The sequence below is a fragment of the Lepidochelys olivacea genome, assembly GCF_965140295.1.
Source record: "Lepidochelys olivacea isolate rLepOli2 genome assembly, chromosome: 16".
NCBI classification, from domain to species: domain Eukaryota; kingdom Metazoa; phylum Chordata; order Testudines; family Cheloniidae; genus Lepidochelys; species Lepidochelys olivacea.
In genome coordinates this window covers 8,972,777-8,991,677 of record NC_140426.1, presented here as the reverse complement: position 1 = coordinate 8,991,677, position 18,901 = coordinate 8,972,777, and the positions used below count along the sequence as shown (strand labels likewise).

Below are 18,901 nucleotides of genomic sequence, written 5' to 3'. Positions count from 1 at the left end.
GGCCCTCACCTAAAGAGCTGGGCTCCTGGCAGGGATGCTGAGAGCCATTAAAGTACCCCATATATAGAATGGGGACCACTTCAAGCCAGGGGGTGCGGCAGTACCCTCAGTTCCAGCACCTCTGGTTTCTGGGTCCCACGTCCATCTTTTGTGACGGGAACAGACTAAGAGACTGTGACATGAGAGATAATTGCCGGTCTGGTGGTTTGCCTTAGCAGTTGTGGGTATTGAAGACACTCTGATTTGATCAGGCATTGGGAGAAGGGTTTAGATTTTGTACCAGAGACTTCATTTTATTTGGCATCAAGTTCTCCACTTCAGCACGTGCTGCCCCTTTTCCAAACCCACTGTTACTTTAACTCCAGTGACCACGCAGCAACTCGCAGTAACGTCTTTGGACCACATTAATGGCATTGTAACCGACTGTAGGAGCACTTCTGAAAGAGCAAAGAGCCAAGATTAGCTTGGCATGGCTAAAGCCATCAGCCAATCCTGCCTTTTAAAATTTACAAGCCAACTGCAATGCTCTGTGCACAGTTCTCATTTCTAGATTCCAACCTAGTTCATCAGCAGTTGATAAATTGCAGTTAAGGGCAGATAAGTGATACTGTTATACTTACTACCTATTTAATCTCCAGCAATAGACAACAATTTTGTAAAACCCTCTTCATTCTTGCTGTTTACATGTACACGCGATGTTTTTAATTGGCAGCACAGCAAGAGGAACCTGCTACCGACTCACTGAAGCTGTGTATGTTCTGCAGGTAACTTATACTAGGAAGCCAGAGCCAAAACCCAGAACTAAGCTAGCTAATTTGTTGATGCAAGAAATGGGCTACAAGACAGCTGACAGTCAGTTTAGTAGTAGAACCCCATTTGTCAGCAGACTAAGCAGATTACTGGACGCAGACGGGGAAAGAGACATTGACAACAATGGAGTTTCTCTTCCCCCTTTGCGGGAGACATTTTTGCTACATGGACTCCTGTAATGGGTGGGCCACTTCCTGAAGGCCTGTTTGCAGTCGGGGTGCCTCTGCTGACACCTGCTTCTGTTCCCACCCTGCCTTTCAGGGCTGCCCCAGAACTGTGACCAACTTCTCTCCGGGTCAGCACCACCACTGCCTGGAGCCAGTTTAACAACAGAGTTCTTAACGTCGTCAGGGCCCCAAAAGAAAGTCCACTGCTGCACAAGATTCCAGACTTCACCACCAGAGCTCTTCTTCTGTCCCCGTCTGGTCTCCCAGGCCATCTTCCCAGCTAGAGCTCAGCCCTCCGGCACTGGCCTCTCGGCCCCCAAACCGCCAAGATCAACTCCCATCTAGGAGCCTCCTTTCTGTCACAGCTCCCTTGGTCTCTCTGCAGGAGCCCTTCACCAGTTTCCGGATCTTACCGCCCTCAGGTGGGGCTCACTCGGTGATCAGGGACAGCTAGGCCCCAGGCTCTCCTGCCCAAGGGCATGCCACCCTGTTACAACTCCAAACAGAGATTTCATTCACTCTCCAGAGCTGGAGGAGTTTGGATCAAGGTCTGCCTGGTTGCAAGCTTTGCTAGCAATTCTCACAATGTTTTATTCACATAGCCAAGCTGTGGGGGCTGTGCATGCCGGGGGAGAGAAATCAGCTGCACGACTCAGTACATACAGAAAACAAGCCTCTCTGACCTTCAATGGAAAGACACACAGACTGTGACAAGCATTAAGATCTTAATTCCTCCCAAATGCCTCGTGACTGAACAATGTATAAGCACCTTGTCCTTTAGGATAGGAAAGCGAATCATCCATTAGACATGCTGTTATTGGACTGGTTTTCAATCCTCTCCCTCCCCTCTCCCCCCAAAAAAACCAAAAACACCACACCCACCCACCCAGATGTAGGCTAAAGTCTAACAACTAGTTTAGTCACTAGGTGGTGTTCTGTAGCAACTCTTCAATTGCAGGCCTACAAGCCTTTGCTGGGAATTACCCCTTATACCCTGGAAATCCTAATGTTACACTTGTGTTCTTAGGAGGGGTTGGAGGAGGTGTCTGTGTGGAGTAGTTTTTTCGTTTCCTTTATTTGCCCAGCACTGAGACACAACGACAGGAAGTGCAGACCAATTCATGATAAAGATCATGCTATAAAGTTGCTGCACTGAAGCTACTTAAAAAACAAACCAACCCCCCACCCCCACCGCTCTAACAATGTAATTTCTACATAGGATGGCTGAAGCACCGGCCTGGGTGAGGGAGACCTGATTTCCAATCCCCAGTTCTGCCATCAACTCACACCACGGCCTCAGGCAAATGAGTTCAGCTGTGTGCCTCTGTCTCCCCACATGTAAACAGGGTACTATATTCACCTACCACACTGGAGTTATTTGCAAAGCACTTTGGAGATGCAAAGCTCCATATCAAGCGTTGATTGCTACAGTCACAACCCCCGACTGCTGTGTCTTGGCTTCTCAGCCCTAGCCGCACACAGTTGAAGTGTGGTTGCAGCATCGGACAGTTGGCTTTGCTTTTCTGGAAGCTTTCCGGTTGCAGCATCGGACAGTTGGCTTTGCTTTTCTGGAAGCTTTCCAAAAAGAGGATACACAAGAGACAACATGCGGCCTTCTTCCTTGGAGAGGCACCTGTGCCCAGAAGGGTTTCTGGTGGCTGCACACAAAGACTATTTATGAGAACAATTAAAGTGGGGGGGGGGGGGAGGAAGGGCGGGAGAAAGAGGGAGAAATAAAAGTCTGGCATTTTGCGCCCTCCTATAAGATGGAGGCTGGCTCGCTAGCACCTGGCCCGGCTGGATGCAGACCAGGCCACCCTTGAGACAGTTGCACTTCCAAGGGCCGTGCTGACTCTCGAAGTCAGTTATGCCCATTGCTGCTGCTGGGCCACCTTTTGTTCTAGTTATTGCAAGTGATGAGTGCAGCAGAGACAAGGAGCTCCGCTGGGTGGATCTCAGCCTTCCTCAGGAAACAGACTGGGGCGGCCTTAAGGTACCAGTGCCATTTGTGATGCTCCCATTACCAAGAGTTCACTGAATACGAACTCTACTCTGGACCATCCTGCAGTTCAATTTGTGCTGTTGCCGGAAATTACTTTTCCGGCCCCTCCTCACAGAACAGTAATGGGTCATTCTCTGTAGTCTTCGTTATTGCTCGAGGGTGGGTTTGCACCATGCTTGAGAAAGTCACGGGCGTAGGCTCAGTAAGGTAAGCGAGACCAGCCTCCCCCAAAGCCCCAGTACCCCCAGAATGCCATCTTGGGCTCTGCCAACCACAGCATCCCATCAAGTGAGCCTTTGGAGACAGAAGCTGCCTAGAGGCGGATGTCTTCATGGCCAGTAGCCAGGCCTTAATTTTAGGGCCTGGCCATTATGCTGGACTAGAAATGGAATGAGAAGCCAGTGGAACTCGACATGCTCTCGAATCTCTGCTTTGTAAGGCAGAGAGAGGCTCCAGTTCAGGTCTGCTCTACGGTGACCCAGGTCAGAGTTGCTCCACCCTGTCCCCGCTCAGTCCTGCCCATGGATGGCCCCCTCCTTCTGCCAAGGGTAGGGCAGCTTTACGCCAGGAGACCCCCTGCACATGAGGAGTTCTCCAGAGGTCTTGGTGGACAGCAGACTGAGCCCAGCTCAACAGGCAGGCTCCTGGGTGTCTATGTACGTGGGGGTGCAAACTGGAGTGTCTGAAGGGTTTCAGCCTACATTCCCAGGCAGAGCAACACATCCTAGTCTGAAGGCATGGGTAACAGCAGCTAAGCCACCACAGGGGAATGAGCCCAGGCTCCTGGCTGAATGGAGATGGAGCCCACAGTTCTCACTGCTGTTGAGTGCGCGTCAAGAACAATAAGAGGCTGCAGGTCACTGTGATGATTGGAAGGATGCGCCCCCGCTAGAGGCAGGTAGATGTTCCTGGCTCACTGCACCGGCAGCTTTCCTTGGTGCCAGCCAAAGCTCAGGGCTGCAATATAGCAGCAGGTGTTACAAGGCAGAACCGGGGGGCGTGTTAGAGTGGGTAGAGCCTCAGCTGGGTCTGGCATTTTTAGGAGCCCTCAACCGAAATGTCACTTTGGGGAGAAACCAGGAGGGGTTCATGCTCCAAAGCAAGGAGTTAAAGGTGCATCTTCACGGCGAAAACCCCCATGGCGGTGAGTCTCCAAGCTGGCTCTGGCTCACGCTATGGGGGCTAAGAACAGCAGTGCAGACATTCCCACTTGGGCTAGATAGAGCCTGGGTTCTGAAACCCAGCAAGGGGAGCGGGTCAGAGTCCAGGCTCCAGCCCAAGCCACATCTACCCTGCTATTAGCCCCGCAGCACAAGCCCAAGTTGGCTGAGCTGGGCTATGACACTTGTTGCCGCAGGATGTGGGTGTTTGTTTTTGTTTTTGTTTTTTTTGCAGTGTAGACGTACCCAAAGCCACAGATTCGGTAGGCAGCTTCAAGGGGTTGTGAACATTCCAAAGGACCCTGCTTGGCAGATTACGCAGCTTTCACAGCGCAGGGATTCCCTGTCACTGGCTTGCTGCCTCTCATCCCAGCGAGAGCTGGGTGTTTAGTAATCATGTTGTTCCTCCCAGCTTCCTTGTTCGCTATCCCTTGGAGGAAGGGATGCCCCCCTCCCCCAAAGCACACAAAGCAGGGAGACTCATTCTAATTAGCTGCCATGTCTGACCCATTCAGGGCACAAGCTCCATCCTGCATTACTGCCACAAATCCCCCACACCCTAAGTGGGTGCAACTCCAGAGACCTCAGTGGAGGAACACCCCCCTACCCCCCAATACCAGGGAGGGAGCAGAGTTGGGAGGCAGGTGTGGGGGAGAGGCAACAGGCTATTGCAGAGAAACGTACAAGGGTAATCTCCACTAACTCCGTATATAGCCCGGATGGCTGGAGTCCCACGACTCACCATCCCACCTCATGCCAGTGTGGCTTAGCTTCTGTGCTCCCTTCCCTGAAGCCCCCAGGAGATGGGAAGGGGAAGAAGCAGCCTTCTTCACCCTGGTGGAGGATGTGCATTAGATACCCCGCCTGAAGGGGATAAAGCTTTGCTCAGGCACTAGTAGACCGGGCTAATGTGATCCAAACACTGGCCACTCTTCTGGTTTATTCCTGTTGAAGGCAAGTCCACAGTGCAAGACAGATTTGGGCAGATGCACCCTAGTGGGATTCCAAAGAGGAGAGGGAACAGCCCTGTTCCTGGAAGCAAGCGGATTGCTCTCCTCTTGTTGATGCCACACTGGTGACAGGACAGGACGGCTCCATCCACCCTCTCTGCACACAGCACACTTTGCCAGGAGCAGAGTCCAGAGTCAGCGGTGACAAGTTTTGTCCTGTGCTTCACTGCTGCTTCTACATCTCACATCCACCAGCAGCTGTCACTCACTGACTGCTGGGCAGTCAGTCTGGGGGACCTGCTGGTAGGAGGAAGGCCTCGACGACAAGCACTGCATGGATCATGAGAAGTGGGAGAGAGACAGACACTCCCATTCTCCCCATAGCTCCCCCAATTCCCTAACTGGGGCCTTTGGGCACCACCATAAGAAAATTGTTCTTGATCTTACTTGTATTAAAGCTTGCTCAGGGAGCACAATTAAGAGCCAAATTTAACTAAAAAGGTTTTCCCTTAGATACAAAAAAAGGGGAGGTTTCCTCTTTAGTCCGCAGCCTGATGTTAAAAGTCTCGTTACATGGAACCAGCAGGGCCGAGAGATGGTGTTTTGAGAGCAACATGAGAAGTGCCCACCTGCGGTCTGGAACAAGAGTGTTCTAAGGGAACCTATGTGTGGATTGCTGCCCCCCCCCCCCCGTCAGAGGCTGTGTGAAGCAGGTCTTGAAAGCAAAGCCCACAAATTCAGCCCCATTTCTCCCCCCTCCCACCCATTCCGACTTGGATACCCAGAGTCTCCTCTGGAGAGACTGTCTAGTCTGCACGAAGGGGTTGAGAGAGTTACCATCCTCAGCAAGTGATTAACTTAGGATTTCCAGAAGCCTGAACAAAGGGTGTAGTTTGTGCAGACACAAAAGCTTTTCCTGACATTTACATGCAGCTAAAAATACCTCCGAGAAAGTCATTATGCAGCAGAGGCAGCTAGATCAGCAGGGCTCAGTGATGAGGATTCCACCTGCAGCAGCTTTTCCTCCAGGTTGAAGAACTTGTGGCCTTTGAAACATCTCCCCTACAGACTCCTGAGGGGAAGAATGGCTTGTCTACACTACAAAATTAGTGTGGAAATCAAAAGCCACCACGGTAATTAAATTGGCTGTTGATGTCCACGCTACCCTGCTTCTGGCAGTGGTGCGTGTCCTCACCAGGAGCATGTGCACCGACTGACAGCCTGAGTGTGGGGCACTGACGGCTGACAGCTCCATTTCACATCAGGGAGCTGGTTATGTCACATTTGGTCTCTGACTGGGCTGACAGCTGGAGACCACAGGCTCTGGGGCTGACAGCTGGAGACCCAGACCAAATGCAAAAAAGTTTCAGCCATGAAACTGACAAGAATGTCAATTTCATTGCCAGTTGGTTCCCTGCTATGAAATTGAGCCCACTGGGAGCTCATAGCGGAGAGCCCTGCTGCCACCTCCCAGTGAGAGCTCTCCCCCTCCCCATCCCACACCGGGAGGCAGTGTCGGGGCTCCAGGCTGTCAGCCAACAGGCGATGCAAGTAGCCCAGTGTCTACAGAGACACTGTGTTGCCCTAAATACATTGACCTAAGTGCAACGCCTCTCGCAGAGGTGGAGTTATTAGGTCGGTGTAGTGGGTGACTCACATCAGCGGGAACACCATTCTAGTGTAGACACTCACAGAGTTAGGTCGACGCAAGTTCAACCTAACTCTGTAGCGTAGACCTGCCATAGACTGGAAGGAGCTTGATCTTTATTACTAAGGTTGTTCTGCTAAACACCAGTTGTGACCGTCTTACTGTGCACAGCAGAGAACAATGTCCCAGGGTCTCACATACAGTTTTCCTCATTGCATTCACTGCCAACTAAGGATTTGTCTGGGAACAAGGGACTCTCTGCTTTGCATCCCAGCCGTTTTGTTTGATCCTACAGTGGAGGTAACGATGGGACAGGTTTTAGTTTGTTTTAAGCCAGGGGTCAGCAACCTTTGAGAAGCGGCGTGCCAAGTCCTCGTTAATTTAAGGTTTTGTGTGCCAGTAATAAAATATTACATTTACAGGGGGCCCCCTCCCCGACGGAACCCCAGGCAGGCAGCAGGCTCCATCCAGGCTGGCAGCAGGCTGAGCGGGGCCTGCAGCCGGGTCCCTGGCTGGCAGCAGAGTGCCACTGGAAAATCAGCTCACCTGCCACCTTTGGCACGCATGCCACAGGTTGCCAACCCCTGTTCTAAGCCATTGTTACCTCGTGGCAACACTGTCTCAAAGAAGGATTTGGACTTTGCTAGGGTATCCAGTAAGAGATGTTGGCCTGGAAAGGTCGGTTGCTCTCATGGTTAACTCCGATCTGGGAAACAGGATACCTGGGCTCTATTCCCGGTCACAGGGTAATTTGGTGCAGCCAGGCCCCCATTCCAGTTCTCCAGCATGAACCACAAGAGGCCATCAGCATTAAGAGCAACAGATGGTCAGACTCCAATGCCCTGTCCCACACGGGCTACTCAGACAAACCTATCACAATCGTTAGCATACGTATCCTCACCATCCCTGGGAGCTAATACAGTGCTATTATCCCCACTGTACAGATGGGAAACCCATGGCACAAACCGTGAATTTTTCACCCCCGAGCAATGCCGATCTAAACTTTAAGGGTAGACCAGGCCTAATGGAACAAGACATGTACCAGTGGCTCTCCCCTCAGGGCACAAGGGCCCATGTGGCACCAGCAACCCTCCCGCAAGCCAGGTGTGAAAACTACAAACTTCCTTGTCTTAACTTTAAGACTTCTTTTTAATCCTAGTGAAGAGACAGCCAGTCTTCACCTCAGCCTCACTCCAATTGCTCTGTCCACTTTACTCCCTTGTCTCTCCTTTGAGAGACCTCCCTCCTACCCAGACCACACCCAACGCATTAAGACTGCAGCACTAGTCTGCTGTTCACAAGCCATCATTCTGCTCCCGTGATCTAGTCCTGTCCAACCCTTTGCCTTTCTTATCTATGTAGGCCTTGTCTACATGGGGAAGTGTTACCAGTTACACAGGTAGAGACAGACCAGGGGAACTCCCAGTGTGAACACGTCTCCAGGTAGAAGAGGGCTTTTTTTGGTTTTGTTTAACCCCCTTCCCAAGCAGCATAAGAAAGCAAATCCCTATCACCCCAGCCAACCAACCCCAAAAACCACTCTTGTACCAGAGTAAGACTCCACATCTGAGACACACCAGCATAAGTGTAGGAGTTTAGATTAAAACTCATACCTTTGCTTTACTAATAAAAAGAACTGCATAGCCTATAGACAAGGCCTTAGATTGAGGGCTCTTTGGGCAGGACTGCCTCATGTGTTTGTGATTTGTACTGCAGTATGTGAGATCCGTCACGGACCAGGACCCCACTGTGCCCATGAGCGAGCAAACAGAACAGAGATGATCCCTGCCCCAAAGAGTTTATTCTTAGATCGTAAGACAAGAGAACGGGGGAACACAGAAGAAAGCAGAAGGAAACAAGGAGACACTGCTGGTCAGTAGGACATGTGGAGGTCTACTCCTCTGCACAGTGCCTAGTAGAGCAACAGGACCTCAATTCTGGTCTCTACCATAACCACCAACACAAGTCTCTAATGCAGGGATACTCCAAGCTCAGCAGTTCAGGAGTCCAATTAGCAATCAACATTACCCAGAAGATCCACAGTAGTAGCTGGCTATTGTACTATAAACAGTATGATGGGCCAAATATTTAATTGATATATAAATTTCTTACAGCAAATAAGTTAATAACTTAATGCACATTGATAACATAGTAAACGCATCCTGATTTAATTATTAACCAATCATCATGTGCTGCAAAGAGCCGCAGGAGACACATTAAAGAGCCACTTACAGCTCCCGAGCCTCAGTCTGAGTATCACTGCACTAAAAAGGGTCTTCTCATCCCAAAACGTCTTTGGGGACACGGGGACCAGTACAGCGCCTGCATTTGTTCCCATCTATTGCCTGTTCCTCTATTTAGCCCCGCCTGATCACGTCTCTGCGTATGATGGACACTGCTCATTTTAGCGAAAGCTTCTAGGAGGAGCACACCTACCCGCTCTAGGACTGACGCCACCAGATATTATACATACTAGCTTTTGTGAAGGGCTTGGCGATTCGATAAAGAGAGCACTATACAAGTGAGGTGGATATCATTACCCCACTTACAGATGGGGAACCTACGGCACAGGGAGGTGAAGTGGCCATCTAGTCAGCGGTCGGCCTCTTGGTCTGACTGACCTGGATTATAGCTGCATCATTTTCTTTGGCATCCTATCATCTGTCTTCTGCAGTGGCCCCACCCCTAATCTCTTCAAATGCAGCCACCCCCATACCTTGATTTTGTATCCTATTCTCCTCTTAGCCCTGATCTACACTCCCAGGAGCTGTTGTTACACCAACCTAACCCCTGGTGTAGATGTGGCTAGGTCAATGGAAGAATTCTTCTGTGGACCTAGCTACTGCTGCTCAGGGAAGTGGCTTGCTACAAAAATTGACAGAAATACTCCTTCTGTCACTGCAGCACTGCACCAGCATAGTGCTGTAGTGTGGACGGGCCAGTCTTCATTTCTCTGAAAGTCACTCCGCTTTACACTTGCCATCTTTTAAGAAACTCATCTCTACTGCTTCCAGCCTTCTGTGGTCTGAAGCAGACAGAGTAATACTGTTAGCATACTGCTTTGATACATTTTCCACTTTGGTACCAAAACATACTGTTTAGCCATCCATACGGGTGTCTGATTCTGTGCAGGACTTGTGGCTAAGGCACACGGCCTTTGCACCCGATCTGGACAGAACCATTGGTACTGACCAAGCTTCGTAAGTCCACACAAGATTCTACTTGTTCTAGGACTTCACCGCGGCTGCCTTTCAAACACTTCCTCTAGCACCTTCCTCTTTCCAAGACGCAGCCACTTTGTCTTCTTGGTATTTATTTTAAGTCCAAGGCAATGACACCAAATCCAAGTTAGTGAGGAGTATTAAATGCCACAGAAACAAGTGCTGAAGGGGTGCTGGAACTATGGAAGGCAGTTTGATGAAGTGCTGACCCCTGCTGCTTGTCCAGGTGCAAACATACATTCTGGACATGCCAGATGAACAGGAACGCTTGAGTGGCAGAATAGATAAACACCGAGCCACTGTCAGAAGAAAACTGCCTCGAATGTCGATGCATTTACTGGGTAATATGCAGGATCTAACAGTTTATTTTAATTCAGCAAGTTAACAGTTAAGCAGTTTTAAGAGCATCTACATTAGAAGTTTGCTTTGATGATAAATTGATTCAGTTTAGCTATGCTGGTGAAAACAAAACCACATGTGCACCCCACCTGTGAGTAGACCAGCTCTTAATCCACTAGCCTTTGCAAAGCACTAGGCCCTGGAATGAACGCGGTTAGGGAAGAATCGCAAAAGGAGACCACCCCCATGTACAAAGTGCACAGGGACTACAAGAGGCGTATGGAAATAGAATTCCAGTAGGATCATGCTCTCTCTCAAATGGGTTCCTGCAACAGCCACCTGCCCTCTTGCCCATGGGGCAGGCCTGACTGCCCAATGCAGTTCTCTCAGGGTACATCTATACAGGGATAAAAAGACCTGTGGCACAGCCGTGGATGGCCTGGGGCAGGAAAAAGAAAGTCTGTGTAGATGCTCAGCCCCAGAGCCTGAGTCAGCTTACTGGGGCCAGTCACAGGTTCTCTCTCTGTGTAGACATACTAACAAATAGTGACTTGGGGTTTCTGTCCAATGTGAAGTGGCTGGATGTGCTCAACACCCTTGCTGTAACAGCCACTTGCAGTGGGATGCACAGACTCTAAAGGCTAACGACCCAGGCTGACCCCCATTGTCCACTGGCTGCCAGAGCAATTAAGATCTAATGGCCCGTAAGTACCCCACATTCCCAGAAGAATAAAAACTGTTTGGTCTATAGACATACAGGCACCAGAGAAGAAAAGGGGCAGGGAAAGAACCTTTGCATCACCCCTTAAACAGCATGACTCGCAGTACTGATGCGGCTAAGTGGGGCTGATCTAGAGGGGAGACAAGGGGAGGATCAACGACAACCCTACTTACACGGGCCCCCTCCCTTCCAGGGAGGGGGAGGTTACACAGCGTTTTGTCTGGGCAGACAGTTCAGACTGGTTTATAATTACATGAAGCTCCAGAGTTGTTGTGGTTTCCTGGTTACAAACCACTGCTCCTGGACACAGATTAGTCTTGCAATGCAGGTGGGACAGGACCAAATCATGGTTTAAAGTTTAGGCCAGTGGTTCTCAACCATGGGTCTGTGGCCCCCTAGGGGCTGCAAGCAGGTTTCAAGGGGTCCTGCCAAAATAAACCAGAAAGCAGGGCTACAACTGAAGCACTTAGCTCTGCAGGGGGCCCCCGTGGTATGGGGCCCCCAGGGAACTGCCCTGCTTGCTACCCCCTAAAGTCAGCCTCGTACAGGTGGGCCATGGAGTTTTTATAGCATGTTCAGGGAAGGGGGCACCTCAGAAAGCTAAAGGTGGAGAACCTCTGGTTTAGACTACGATCCCAAGCCATCCTATATACCTGCAAAGCCCCAGGCTTGAGCAATGTCTGAGGACAGGACTTTGTTCCATCTGCCAGACAGAACCACATTAGAGGTTAGAGCACCACACTGGGGACTCAGGAGTCCTGGATTTGTCTCCCAGCTTTGCCGCTGGCCTGGTGGGTGACCTTGGGCAAGTCACTTCACCTGTGCCTCACCTTCCCCACTCATTTGAGAGCAGATGCAAAGTGCTATTCACAGGTAGGTACAGTATTGTTATTCCTAATGTCAGGCATAACTAGAGCATAGCTGTGACTTTTTCCCCCCTCTCATAGTGTAGATGGGACCCAATATGGTAAGAGGAGCTTTTATTAGTGGGCAAAATGGGCTAACCAAGTTTAACTTGAGAGTCACCGTTAATTAAAAGCAACTCCCCCCTCCCCAAGGTATAGAAAACGTCTCCTTGGTTCTGAATTTCTGCAACCAATGCTGCTTATCTCGGGTCTAGAGAAGAACCTGGCCCCACCAACACATAGCCAGCTTTACTGCAAGAACACTGGGGGAATGTGTGGTGAGGGGAGAGAAGTACGTGGCCATGCAGCAGGACTGGCTTCAGTCTCCAGCTCTCCATGCACATTGTCAGAACAACATCCACTACCTGTCCTCACAGCCACCTCAATGACCTGATGGCTGCTTTTCACAAAGCTTCTGCTGGGCATAGAGCAAGAGCACATTCACGCCAGCCTTCAGAATCATAGAATATCAGGGTTGGAAGGGACCTCAGGGCGCCATCTAGTCCAACCCCCTGCTCAAAGCGGGAGCAATCCCCAACTAAATCATCCCAGCCAGGGCTTTGTCAAGCCTGACCTTAAAAACTTCTAAGGAAGGAGATTCCACCACCTCCCTAGGTAACGCATTCCAGTGTTTCACCACCCTCATAGTGAAAAAGTTTTTCCTAATATCCAACCTAAACCTCCCCCACTGCAACTTGAGACCATTACTCCTCATTCTGTCATCTGCTACCATTGAGAACAGTCTAGATCCATCCTCTTTGGAACTCCCTTTCAGGTAGTTGAAAGCAGCTATCAAATCTCCCCTCATTCTTCTCTTCTGCAGACTAAACAATCCCAGTTCCCTCAGCCTCTCTTCATAAATCATGTGTTCCAGTATCCGAATAATTTTTGTTGCCCTCCGCTGGACGTTTTCCAATTTTTCCACAGCCTTCTTGTAGTGTGGGGCCCAAAACTGGACACAGTACTCCAGATGAGGCCTCACCAATGTCGAATAGAGGAGAACGATCATGTCCCTCGATTTGCTGGCAATGCTCCTACTTATACAGCCCAAAATGTCATTAGCCTTCTTGGCAACAAGGGCACACTATTGACTTATATCCAGCTTCTCGTCCACTGTAACCCCTAGGTCCTTTTCTGCAGAACTGCTGCCTAGCCATTGGGTCTCTAGTCTGTAGCAGTAAAAGAGATTCTTCTGTCCTAAGTGCAGGACTCTGCACTTGTCCTTGTTGAAACTCAGCGGATTTCTTTTGGCCCAATCCTCCAATTTGTCTAGTTCCCTCTGTATCCTATCTACCACTCCTCCCAGTTTAGTGTCATCTGCAAACTTGCTGAGGGTGCAGTCCACCCCACCCTCCAGATCATTAGTGATCAATCATTCAGCTCAGTGGAAGTGGTGAGAAGTTGGATTTCTTCTGCAGCTGTACCTGTGGTCTCCAAGAAAGCTTTCTGAAACCTCGCCCACAGGCCTGCGCCAGCTCAGAGGGAAGTGAAAAGGCAGAAATGCAGTACACTACTAGTGCAGTCGCAGGGCAAAACAGAGCCAGGCATGCCACCAGCACTTCTTCACTGCTAATTTACCAAGGCTTTGGATATCGTAGGACTTAGAGATCGTGGTCCCTCTAATTTTTCCCACCCATGTGTGGAATGAGTTTTGTTATGTGCACCAATTGTGTGACGCATCACGTCCATATGGGTGCACATAACAAAATTCATGTCGTGGGGGTGGGGCTGAGGGGTTTGGCGCATGGGAGGGGGCTTGGGGTTAGGGCAGGGGACTGAGCTCCAGCTGGGGGTGCAGGCTCCGAGTGGGGCCAGGGATAAGGGGTTTGGGGTGCAGGGCTACAGTGGAGAAGAGAGGACTCCCCCAAGCTCTCTCCTGCCACAGCAGCACTGGGGCTGGGCAGAAGAGGCACCCCACCCCTGGCTGCAGCAGGTCCAGCCTGGGGGAGGAGAGCCCCTCCCCCAGCCGCAGCAGGTCTCTGCTGGGGCTGGGTCCAGGTCCAGGCCCAGGCCAGGGGAGGGGTGCCCCAGCTGCGGCAGGTCCAGGCCTGAGTTGAGGTGCCCCTTTCCTGGCCAGTCCCCGGAGCAACTGCATGGCGCTTAATAGGCTGCTGCACAGCCACGCAGATTACAAGTCACGTTAGCATGTGTATCGCACCACCAGAAACACTTCAGCCTTGCCTAGTGTAGGTCATCCTTGAATGTAGACACAGCCCAAATGGAACAGAGCCAGGTCATGACCTTTAAATTCAGGCCTCTCTTTGTTGGAGAGACTGGGGCACCAGCCTTGCCCTCCCCTGCCCCTGCCACGCGAGAGGAGGCGGTTGGATACACTCAGAGCGGTTAGCATGGAGTCTCTCACCAAAACGCATAAAAATGCTGCATTTTTGTTTAAAGCAGCAGCGAGAGACTTTCAAGACTATTTGACAAACAACAGGCCTGGCAATATGGTAATTTCTCTCAGGCTACTTATTAGAGAATGATGCATTAAACACGCTCAGCCGATTCCTCCAGAGAGGAAGAAATTACAGTGCCTTTTGTTGGTCCCCCTGCCGCCCATCACAATAGCACAACCCTCCTGTATGCTGTAATTAGCCCTCCATCTCCAAAGATTTCATTAGAGGAGAGAGGGGCTCCTGCAGACTCCTGGTATTTACACAGTGTTGTTAGCACGGCTCTGCCCCAGCAAGAATTCTCTTCCAGGTCTAGTGGATTCCACTCAAAGCTTCTTGCTTCTCGGTAGGCATCAGAACTTCAAGCTTTTGGCAGGGCCCCAAAAGATAGTGGGAAAGAGCCAAAAGTTCTGCTATGTTGCAAGACACTAGGGTTTTTGTTCTGTGTTTGCAGGGTGCCTGGCACCATGGGGTCCGAACCTAGGACTAGAGCCCCTAGGCACTATGGTAATACAAATAATAAATCATAGGGCATCTCAGCAAGAGTAGCCGCTCTCCTCTAGGTTACTATAATCGGGAGAGTCAGCCAGTGGGCTTCCCACCTCGCAGGCTTTCAGATTAAATGTGGTCTTCAGTTCATCCACCTTCCCTTAGCAGCAGCAGCTCCTTGTAAATTGCTTGCTGCAAGTTACCAGGAGGTCAGGGCTTGCCCCCACTCTTGTGCTACAGCTGCCTGGGGCCAAGCCCAAGGGCCTCAGATTCCTGCTCCCCTGGATGACAGCATATGGGGCGACTTAGTGGCTCAGCGGATCAACGGGAAGGAAGACAGCGTATCAACGGCTGCTCCCTCTACACGTTCTTTCCAGGCCAGAGCTGGAGGGACTGTCTCTAGAGGTGCCACTCTGTTCCCGGTGAAGCTGCTCACTACAGTGAGCGTGTGAGTGATGGGAGCACCTATCCACTCTTATGCTCTTATCCAAGCTTATGCTCAAAATACATTTGTTAGTCTAAGGTGCCACAAGTCCTCCTTTTCCTAGCCACTCTGGGACTGCAGCCATCAGATAGCATAAAACCACTAGCCTTTGTGCAGTACTTTGGGATCTGATGGAGAGCGATACTTAACCCCCCCCCCCTTTTTTTTTTTATAAATAAAAGCAGATGGGGAAACCTGAGGCGGGAGGAGATGATGAAGTGACTTGCCCAAGGTCATCCAGTAGAATCAGTAGCAGAGCTGGGAATAGGTCTCCTAAGCCCCAGTCCAGTGCTTTAACCACTCATGCTGTTGCTCAGAGGCCTTGGGCGCATGTTAGATGGAAGTAATTTCTGAGCCCGGCACAGAGACCTCCATGGCATTTCAGTAGCCAGTCAGCCCGCCCTTTAAAATTGAAAATGAACTATACTGAGCTTGGACACACTGCTCTAGCCCCCCATACATTGCTTGGGTGGCACACCCAGGCCACGAGAACAACTCCAGTGGAGGACCGGCACTGAGCATGTGTAGGGGGCTCGATGCTGCTCCCCCTTGCAGCTGCTGGTGGAAGGCGCACAGCAGGAGGGAAAGAAGCCGTAGTGCTGCAAGGGAGAATTGAGAACGGGGCCAACCAGCAGTTTCAGCAGAATCCAGGCAACAAAAGGTGATTTAAGTCCACCTGTGCCTTCACACCCTCCCCTCTGGGCTGGGCTGTCTGTGCTCGGTCTCTCAGGAGATGCAGCAGCAAATACGTCCAATGATGCAGGTGCCAGTTATGGATTTCTTCAACCCTGCACGGCCACAGAACATCCTCTTGGTCAAGGCATTATATAGTCCGAGACCAGGTTTGAGATGAGAAAACTCTGCTGACTCATGCCATCACCACCTCCCCTGGAAGTGTCCCTGCTCTTGGAGAGGGAATGGTTTTTACACCTGCCGCTCAGAACAGGCATGCGTGGGTGCATCTGCTCCTCCCCAGCAAGAGCGAGCCCAGAATCGCACATGGACGGCAAGTGGGAGCTGCAGTCCTCTTGGGGAATCTCACAAGTAGGCAGCTCGACACAGGCTGCCCAGCTTAATGGGACCAGCTGACATGATGGATTCTACCGACCACTGTTCCCTCTAAGCTGTGCTCGCGCACACAGATCCTAAACCCCGTGCACACAGTGAAACACAAAAATTTGCATGGAAGCATAACAATTTGCACAGAAGAAATTTTTTGCGCACACGGCCTGTCAAAAATTAGAGGGAACATTGCGACCAACATGATGGATTCACTTAATGCCTCAGATATTGCTGGTTTATAAATACTAGTGCGCTCCCCACCAGTGCTCAGGGAGTCGTACAAGAGCAATGCCACCCATTTAATGCACAAAAACAGGAAATAAGCAAGAGTCCAAGTTGAACAGAAACCACAAAAGCCAAACCAAGCAAGAGTGTCTGCAAATGCTCCTTTACCTCACTATTGAAAGCAGACATTTAACTAAGCTCCATTAAAGGGCAACACTGTAGTCAGAGGGAGATGACCTAACTCAGTGTGTGCTCAAGCAAAGAGCAGAAGCCAGAGAGATCTCGGAAAGCCTCCTGCCCGATTCCATTTCAAGTCGCCTGGGTCACTCCCCAGTTTCCAGTGGCTTTTCATGTGAAAAAAAATCAGAGCCCATTAAGTCACATGTTCGTGCAAACAGACGCAGGCTACAGAGCGCAGCATGCGATCCCACACTGAGCGCATGGCTCTTCAAACCACAGCGAGCCACAAGCCTGTTTCCGACTCCGACATAGCTACAGAAGGAGCGAGTTCAAACCTACTTTCAGTTCCGGTGAGATTTTAAGTAAATGCCAGTGATTCCCTCTCACGCACCCTGCCCAGAGAAACATCATCTTGCTGTGAAAAACAGAACTAGCTTTTTAAAAATAAACTAACAAAGTTTACACATTGTATTTAACAACAAGGGTCATCTTCCCCGTCACTGTTCAAGAGCGTCTTTCTTTACTGCTTTAACTGCATTTGAGACAAGTATGGTTTAAGGCAGCAGTTCTCAACAGGGGGTCCGCAAATCCTTTCAAGCAGGCCAGCCCCACGGCTAAAACCCAGAGCCCAAGCACCTCCCGGGGGACTGAAGCCAGGAGCCCACTCCCCAATCCCTAGCACACACTGCCCCCCCATGGGGTTGAAGCTGGGAGTTGATGGGCACAGGGGGTGTAGCTCCCCCAAAAAACTACAGTGAAAGAGCAGGACAGTCCTGGGGCAGCTCCACACCTCCCCCCTTCTCTCCCTGCCCAGGTCGGAGGCAGGAAGCCAGAGACAGGGCAGTGCAGGCAGCTGCTGCTGCTCTGGCTGGTGCCATGGAGTAGGCAGCCACGGCTTTCCTTCTCTCCTGCTGCTGCAGGGGGTTGAAGCTGCTCCTCAGTTCCCAGCCCCCTTTGCTCCCGAGCTGTCTGAGTGGGGGACCTGACTCAGAGGTTGGCAGAGCCCTTTGGGAACAGGGACCACAGGGGAGCCCTCCTGGCACACCCCTTCCCTGAACCCTGAGCTTCCCCCCGCCACCACTTCCCAGGCCCTAGCTACCTCTCCCTGCACCCTGAGCACTTTTAAAACTTTTTGAACTGAGCCCCCCCACCTTTTGAGTTATAATTTTTGGTTACGCCCCCATCCACAGACCCCAGACAGGCTGGGTGGCCTGCTGAGGTGAGTCAGGGGTGGACGTGGCGCTCTCCTACCAGACCCCACTGTGCAGAAGTGGCCCAAGCCCTGCTGGCTCCTGCCCCCCAAAAGAGAAGTCAAACTACACCTATGCCTCCCACCCAGAGCCCCGAGTGTCCCCCTGGACCTGGAGTTTTTATAGCATGTTGTGGGGGGCCTCAGAAAGAAAAAGTTTGAGCACCCCTGTTTTAAGGTGGACCACACTGTAGAATGGATGCAGTTGCACGAGTGTAAAAGGTTCTGCATTTCAACATATTATTAAACTAAAATAGCATGAAGCTAAGTAAGTTACCCCGAACCAAAATAGTTATGGTCAGTACAAACCGCCCCCACACAGGCACTCTCCCCTCCACCCCCAGTATGTTTAAATGAGGCCTAAACCTTATGGAAACAAGATTTTCAGCCCCCCACTGCTTTCCAGGAGGGGCCGTGTGGGTGGAGGTTGGGGAAACAAAGATGATGGCATCTTAGAGACTGCTGGCCAGTTTCAAAGGTTGTTTTTGCAGAACTGTTGCAGTTTCCCTAACAAGGTGCAGACAGAGGGGCCTTCCAGGCTGACAGCACTAGTGTTCCAAAATATTTGTCCAGTCTAAAATCCACAAGCTTGGGGCTTTTTTGAGGGGGGAGAGGGAGGAGAGAGACTGATTGGCTTCCTCTGCACTTCCCAGGGATTTTATTTACCCTGGGGAGCATCTCCCTGAATTCATGTTTCCCCTGCTCCCGATTACAAAGGGGGGGGGGGGAAGGAGCATGAGGCTGAATTGTTAGAGAGAAAACTGTTCCCTGAAAGAGGCGAGATCTATTTGCAACCTGGCCTTGCAGCCCACCTGCTGGGTTTCCCCCCTGAATTGGAACAAACCTGCTGTCAGGCTTGATAAACTGGATTCTTGCAAGAGTGAGAAGTACAAATG

The 18,901-nt window shown here is 50.9% G+C and overlaps 1 protein-coding gene across 1 annotated transcript in view; it reads right to left on the bottom strand.

The window, feature by feature from the left end:
• The window catches only part of ARRDC1 (arrestin domain containing 1), a 68,000-nt gene that overhangs the window by 13,317 nt on the left and 35,782 nt on the right, over window positions 1–18,901 (bottom strand). The window lies entirely within an intron of this gene.